We start from the raw sequence: 7,949 nt of genomic DNA, 5'->3' as shown, positions 1-7,949 counted from the left end.
TTGCATGATGCAGAGATGGTCAGCTGCCGCTTTGGACTTTGTTTTAAAAAATGCACTACTTGGGCACAGAGTTAAACGAAGCGCTCCACTGCTTTGCCCTTACTAAGCCAGTGCAGGTCTTTGTGGAATAACAGGTCATCATGAGAAGCCTGGGATTCCAGCACAAATTTGTGGAACAAGCGGTGCTGCGTGCTTGAAGTTCCTCTGATGTGGTTAATCATTTCCATTGTTTTCCATCACCTCTTTGAGCTCCCCGCTTAGCCCTGCGCACAGCACGCTTTGATGGATGATACAATGGAGTGCGTTAGTTTTAGGAGTGACTGTCTTTATTCTGCTCACAGGTCCCTTATTTTTTCCAATCATGGCAGGTGCACCATCTGTCACTGTCAGGTTGATTTTATCCAGGGACAATCCATGGCTTTGAAAAAATCCTTTTGAGGTTTTATCTCCCCTTGGAAACATCTCGCTGCGCTGTGTAGGGCTGCGTGCGGTCATTCTGGTGCTTGGCGTGCCGAATATTTGTTGCCACGCTGCACTGTCTGGTGTCCCCAGTTCATACCGTGAGCCAGATCAGCTCCTTAAAACATTTATCACCCTGTGTCCCTGTTCATTGTTGAATGGATGTTTATCTTATTGTAATTTTGTATATTCGTTTTCCTTTTATTATAACTCTCCACTAATTTGTTTTTGCCTTTTAGTTGCTGGTGGCCGGGTGGTGGTGTCCTACCCCTTTGTTTTCTGTGTCCTGGGAAGCAGGTTTCTCACTATGTTGCGTGGTTTTCAGTTTGTTTTCTTAATTTGATGCCCTCTCCCCCCTTTACACCTAGCCTTGTCCATCCGCTCAGCTCCAGCACTCTAATTGATTTTTTTTGGGGGGGGGGGGATTAATGAAATTGCATTTTAAAACCATTTGAAATAAAGTTGTATTTTTCTAAACTGAACTGCGTCTCTTGCCTTAACGAGTAAACTTACCTATGTACCTTGTGCTTCCCAGATTTCTCTGGGTGAAATTCCCTGGGTGCCGTTGTTTTTTCTTTCTTAATTTGGTTTAATTTACACCCTAACCTCGCCACAAACTCAAAGTACCTGACAAAAAGGCACAACTGCGATATCTGTGTCAATGGACTCATCAATAGCCAGTGAAATTTATTTGGCTTCCTTGAACCCGTCAATGGCCGCTCGCTGGACTTGCTCTGCCAAAACGTGCCAAAACAACGTCCATTAGTTGAGGCAGATAGAGGTACTTGTTTGACAGATGCAATAACTCTGTCCATTGATTTATCGCAAGTTCCTCCAGAACGGTGATCATGCACTCCTTTAAAACTTCACTTTTCGTGAAAGGCCGGTTATGTCTGCAAAGCAGCCTGCATGGATGCACACGTCACTCACTCTGATCTGTTGATCAGGATCAAGTTTGAGTAATTATGCCACTTGCAAGGGAGTATGCATATTTCAATGTGGCGATTTTTCTCTGACTGCTCAGGATATGAAATCTTAATTTCAATGTTTAGTGTCGTCGCGAAGGCGCAGATTGTATTCTTTTGTAACAGTTTTGTTGCAAATTAGGCATACTGGTGAGGCATTTCGGAAGGTTGGCATGGTGAATTTTCAGTTTATAAAAAAAAATTGTTATATTCAATGCAACTCCTGTGTCTGCTCTATTTCGGTTTGTGTACCAGCTGTTTACCCTTGTAAGCAGGGCTTGACAATAACATGTTTGCTCACCAGACACTGGCTAGTTGTTTTCCAAAGTTACTAGCCATTCAGCAATTTCCTCAGCCACAATTTATGTTGTTGGCTAATTGAGTTTAATTTCATTAAAGTTTACTGTGATTTGCCACAATTTACTTGAACTAGATTTGCATTCCTTTGCACTATAAATGACCCTTATAAACACCAAAATCAAGACTACATAAAATGTATATGTACAGTGAACAAATCTTCAGCTCTTACAAGCTCCATCTGTATGAACACAAATGTGACTGACTGAGGACAGAACGAGAAGCTCATTGCATATGACTGATGCAGGGGTGTAAAACTCTTCGACTTCACGAGGACATTTATTTATTGTCTTCATCCTTAGTTGTAATGCTTTTGACCAACTGAAACTTCATGGTACTTTGTTTTCACTGTGAAATTGCTTGTCATGAGTGGTTATGTAAGACTTTCAACTTGCATGTAAGTTCAGTTTCCATGCAACCGAAAAACACTTCAAGAAACAACCGCAAGAAGTAGTTCGGTACATAACCCGAGAAAAACAGGGAAATCTCTTTTTTCCTTTGTTTCCTGTCTTCACTTTCAAATGTCGTTCTGACATTCGAAGTATGCAAGGAGGTGTGAAATGGCACGCAAGGGACACGCAAGGGGCTCTTGCATCTGCATTTCCTTGCGTTGCTCTGAAAATGCAGAAGCATAAACTACGCTTTAAGGGAAATGGGACAGAAATATTTAAACACACCGTTATTTGACAAAGAACTGAGCAGACGTGAGCCAATAGTTCGTGTTTTTGAACATATCACCAGTTAAACCTAATACTCGTTAGATTGAAGACGCAACATAAAAAACAAAATGGATTCTGCGTTGCCCCTTTCCATGGTCCTTTGTTTCCACTGGGAAATTGCTTGTCCCAACTACCAAAGACACCCCGTTAACCTTTTTCTTTGTCTTCATTTTTGGTTTCATCACCAGTTTTTCTCTTTTGTCTGCGTGGGTTTTCCTACATCTGCTCTGTGCCGCCACATCCTCGCTCATTGAGCACGTATCCTCACGTTGTAGCAAAAGACTCCACCCGTCACTCGTGTTAGAGTGTCTATGTTGCTTAGTAACGAACGTATGGTGGCCGAGGCGGTTTAACAAGCTTCTTAAGATGTGGCTTGTGAACTGGTTGAATGCGTGCGTCTCACGCTCAATGCGTAAGGCTTGAGAACCCTGAACTGAGTTTATTATTTTAGATGTGCTTTGAGAAGACTACTGTAACCGAGCGTTCTGGGTTCGTGGATGGTGCGCTCATGACACGTTAATAACCGCCGTTACACTACATGACGTTTAGAGAGATGTATAGAATTCCACCCGCCAATGTAACTCGTGAGAGAGAGTGCTTTACTTGCCACAGCTGAATTCTACACACATTTGGCGTGTGCTAATTTCAAGCCCTGCTTGTCTCCCACAACACCACACAGATTTTAATTTAGTATTAAATTGGGAATGATGCTGCCGTTTGCTGTAAATATGGATGGAAAGTGTGTTAAAAAAGATTTTTACCATTTAATATGTAACCGGTCTTGTGCGTTTGTTCATTCCATACGTCAGTGCTTTCAAAGGCTCTTTAAAAGAATAGTTTTATCTTTTGGCTGTTTTTTTGGGTGGGATGAGGAGATGGATAATATTACGCCTGTCCATTCAATATGAAGCTTCACCCAACAATTTTTGGGCTTAGTTGAGCGTAAAGTTTGTAGCATTCCAAGTATTGTTCTTCGAATCTTTAATCAACTTATTATTCCTCTATTTCTTCCGTGGCACCTTTCAACTCCTTCACACTTTCAGCTATTAAAACCGTTCAAATATTAAAATATTCAGCTCCTTTCCGGCTTTCCAGTTATGACTTTTCAGCTTTCTACCTCTTGAGTTTGAATTTATATGAATCAGTAATCATGAATATTTCTTTTAATGGTTTTCCAATGGAGATTGTGTTCAAATCCTCTTAAGCTTCTTTGACTTTCAGATACGACAGGAGCCGTATTTATTACCAGACAGACATAAAAACTGGAGTCCATCCCAGCCAACTTCGGGCGATAGACAGGGTACAACCTGGACTGGTCGCCAACCAATCGCAGGGCTACACAGAGACACACAACCATTCACACATCTATGGGCAATTTAAAGTCCCCATTTAACCTGATCCCCAGAGCATGTCTTTGGACTGTGGGAGGAAGCCGGAGAACCCGGAGAGAACCCACGCAGACACGGGGAGAACATGCAGACTCCACACCCAATCCAATAATCCAATAAAATAAATAGATTTCAAAATAAAAGCCCCATGGAGGGAATTTTTACTTTAATGTTTGTGATGAGGCCTATTAATTAAAAACTTCTTAGTTTGAATAACAAACATTCTGTCTCCCAACCCCCCCTCACCCAATTCCGTCATATTAAAATAAAAGCCTCAATGATTATCTGTACCGTAACCATGAAGCTCAGAATGAAGCAGTTTCATTGAAATAAGTATTGCTCTTTCAAATACTACTACAACCACTATGAATATTACTAGTACTTCTAGTACTAAAACTGATACTTCTACTACCATACTAGTATTTCTACTGCTATTAATACTACAACTACTACTAATTTTATCACAAATACTACTATGGCTAATAGTATTAGTATTAAAGCTGTTTCTACTGCTATTGATACTAAACCTACTTCTATAGCTAGTACTACTAATACCACAATTACAACTATAACTAATACTACTACTACTATAACTACAAACAATTTAAAACCTCTTTTTAGTCATCTTAGCTTTTGTTATTTTTTTTGCTTTTTAAAATTCATTTAAGTTCCAGAAACTTCAGTATTTTTTAGAAAATCTATTGAAATTCAGCTTCCCCACTTCCTGTATTTTCAGCAGTTCTTTAAAATAATTTCAGCTTTTCTTATGCTTGTATTAACAGCAATTTTTTAATATTAATTTCTGTATTTTCTGCAATATTTCACATTCATTTCAGCTGTTTTCATTTCTGCTTTTTCAGCAAATCTATTGAAATTCCTTTCAGCTTCTCTCATTTCTGTATTTTCAGCAATTTCAAATTAATTTCAGCTTTTCTGTATAATATCTGTAATTTCAGCAAATGTATTCAAATTCCCTTCAACTTTGTGTAATTTCAGCTATTTTTAAAAATTGATTTCAGCTTTCAGCATTTTGCATTCAAACACATTTTCAGCAGGAAATGCATTTTCTAGTTTTTTATATTTCTTATACTTGTTGCCCTGGTGCCATTTAAGCCCATTAACTGTATACATTGGGGCTGACCCTGCCTGTTCATCATGAGGGAAGGCTTATTCAGTACTTCCTGTAGTTGTTGTCTTTTATGAGGGTCCCGTTTAGGATTTAACTACTGAGACACTCTCACGCATACTAATAAAACTGAGACACTATTACGTTTGCTATTGAAATTCTCTCGTGCACAATACTAAGACACTCTTACGCCTACTAATGAAGCACTCGTGTGCATCTCACTAGTGTGTGTGAGTGAAAACTCACTGGTGTGTGTGAGTGAAAACTCACTGGTAGCATTCGGAAGCATCTCAGTTACACCGGAACTATTACTTCCTGCATTGAATTCACACTTTTTGGTGTTCAATTCAAAAACATCCATAACTTCTGCAACACCCTTTGCTCTGAGTCTAGAAAGGTTGTTGGCTTGATAGAAAACAATGGGAATGCCTACGATTGGAACTCCATGATGATGAATATTTGGGATATTTTTATGTCCCAGGGGGTCATTCTGTGTCATTGAGTGTACAAGTGAAGTATTGTTGCCCTCAGTGGCCGGTCGGTCCCTTTTATACCTCCAGATTACTTCCTGTGGTAATTTAGCAAAAGCTTCAGCTCATTATTAGCTAGGTCATGGGGAAGCTTGCCAGTTAATGTTCCAAGTGACATGATGATGAATCCATGCTCTTATTCCTTTTAATGTTAATGTTTAAAGTCACAGATACATATTTAGTCTTATAAATGCATTTAACTCCTAGCATTCTTTCTGCAAAGGCGCCAATCTGTGCAGAACAAACTTCCCTCCACTTTACCACCCTCCCTACAGTTTGTCAATCAGAGACCACAAAATGTAACCCCACCTGAAACCTTGCACGGACCAATCAGCTGGAGAAGAGTCAGAGCTGTCGGCACACCCTCCTTTGTTAGAAACCAATCAGAGTGTAAGAGTAGCGTGTGGCTGAGAGGAAAACATACCTGATGCGTTAATCACACATTGCTTATCTGTTGCCAATGTGTTCACACGCTAGACCCTCTTTTGGGCTTTTTGTAGTGGTTTCTTTCATTTTTTGCTCAATCTAGTATGGCAGATAGACAACAATGGCTCAACCAGGTGAAATCTTTAATTCGTGAAAGTCCTCTGGTATCAAATGCGGCTTTTGGCTTCATCCAAACGGGACTGGAGAAGCTGGTGGAGATGGAGTTTCGGTGTCCTTGTGACCCTAAATGGAACGCATTATTCTCATCAGGATTCTTCATCATTCCTGCCGTCATGGCCTTCACCTTGATGCTGCTCATTGAAAAACGCAGATGTGACGCGTGGTTCAGGATAATCGTCTCCAGCTCTGTTCCTGCTATCGTGTGGCTGATTTTGTTGTTCTTCGATGGCCAATACTTTGCTTGTGCCATGTCAACCTGGGAGGGTAGATTTGTAGTAGATGACAACGAAGCTAAGATAAAGTGGTGTAAGCCAAATGTCACCTCCGACAAAGCAGCCACCACACAGAATTTCTATTCTAGGTCTCAGGTGAGTTGAATGCTTTCTAGTTTACAGAATTCTTATGATCAGTGGAGCAAAAACACCTCCCCCTCGCAGTATGCCTGGTTGAAAAATATTTATATATAATGTAACGCTATTGGCCTTTGGAAACTATCAATATAGCTCTGTTAATACACTTTGATAATCAAGAATGCACTTTTTAAATTTTGCTCAACTCGTTTGTACTCCAGGGTATAGGCGAAGGCCTCCTCCTCGTCATCTGTGTGGGTCTCATAGTGTATGTATCCCAAGAACGCTGCTGTGGAAGCGGAGGAATTCAGGCTGAAGGAGATCCCCCGGGTGAAGAAGATCGTCCGCCTGGAGGAGATCGTCCGCCTGGAGGAGATCGTCCGCCTGAAGGTGTTGAAATGGAAAACTTATTGCCATCTACCACTGAGCCAGTTTGAACCATATCCTTTCCATGTCATCATTCCGATATACATTATAGATACACTTTGTTGTATGTATTATACAGTACATTTATGTGTCTCTCGTTCATACATTCTGCACTTCCCTGCCAAATTAATACAAACTACAGATAAATTAGGCTGTAGCGTAGAATATGGGCAGGGTGTGTCTGTTGCTACTTCACCTAAAAGCAAATCTTTTAATACAGATACAATATGGCAATACATTGACTTGTTCATATGTTGCTACGCAATATGTTTATCACTGATCTTTTGAGTCATAATAAAACAGGCAGTAAATACATATAAATCATCATCCACAACAACACCTTGTAGCATTTTCTTTTAACTAGATCAGTGGTGTTTAATGGCGTAAACACGTATTCAAACTTTTGAAAATAAGAATTCAGTGTAAATAAATCATTGTTTTGTAAGCTTTTAAGTGTAAAGTAAAATAAAGATTATTAAAAATGTAACTGCTGCATGCTCTGTGTCTTTGGTCTGTTTCACTGGCTGCTGTGCCAGGTAGACCAGATGTGATCCTAGATGTCCCTTCACCCGCAGCTGTATTTAAGCACAGAGTATTACCAGATCAGTGGAGTTCTTTAAAATTATGAAACGATCGAGAATGATGTTGAAAGTGGTTTACAATGAATGGAAGTGAGAGGTCATATTTTGAGTGTATTTACATAATCTTGAACGGTTACAGATGATTATAGCTTCATTAATATGCATTTATAGAGTACTACTTCTTCTACTAAAACTAAAACAATTGCTACCACCAATAACTATAACAAGTAAACAAACTTACAAGGTCCAGAGAGAGGTGAACATGGAGGATTAGCTTTCTTCAGGAGGTGAGGGTCTCTGCAAAAATGTCTGAAGTGCATCTCCATCCATCCATCCATTGTCAAACCTAAGCACACAGGGTCGCGGGGGGGGCTGGAGTCCATCCCAGCCAATTTCGGGCGATAGACAGGGTACATCCTGGATTGGTCGCCAGCCAATTGCA

At 40.1% G+C, this 7,949-nt stretch overlaps 1 non-coding gene across 1 annotated transcript; it reads left to right on the top strand.

The window, feature by feature from the left end:
* Positions 1-5,975: 5,975 nt before the first annotated feature.
* Positions 5,976-7,408, top strand: LOC120833913 (uncharacterized). Its single transcript, XR_013451582.1, has 2 exons — positions 5,976-6,518; positions 6,722-7,408. It is a non-coding gene; the product is annotated as an uncharacterized LOC120833913 (transcript).
* Positions 7,409-7,949: the final 541 nt, after the last annotated feature.

Source organism: Gasterosteus aculeatus, chromosome 12 (assembly GCF_964276395.1).
Source record: "Gasterosteus aculeatus chromosome 12, fGasAcu3.hap1.1, whole genome shotgun sequence".
Classification (NCBI taxonomy): domain Eukaryota; kingdom Metazoa; phylum Chordata; class Actinopteri; order Perciformes; family Gasterosteidae; genus Gasterosteus; species Gasterosteus aculeatus.
The sequence above is the reverse complement of the archived record's forward strand: the minus strand, read 5'-3'. Positions and strand labels throughout refer to the sequence as shown.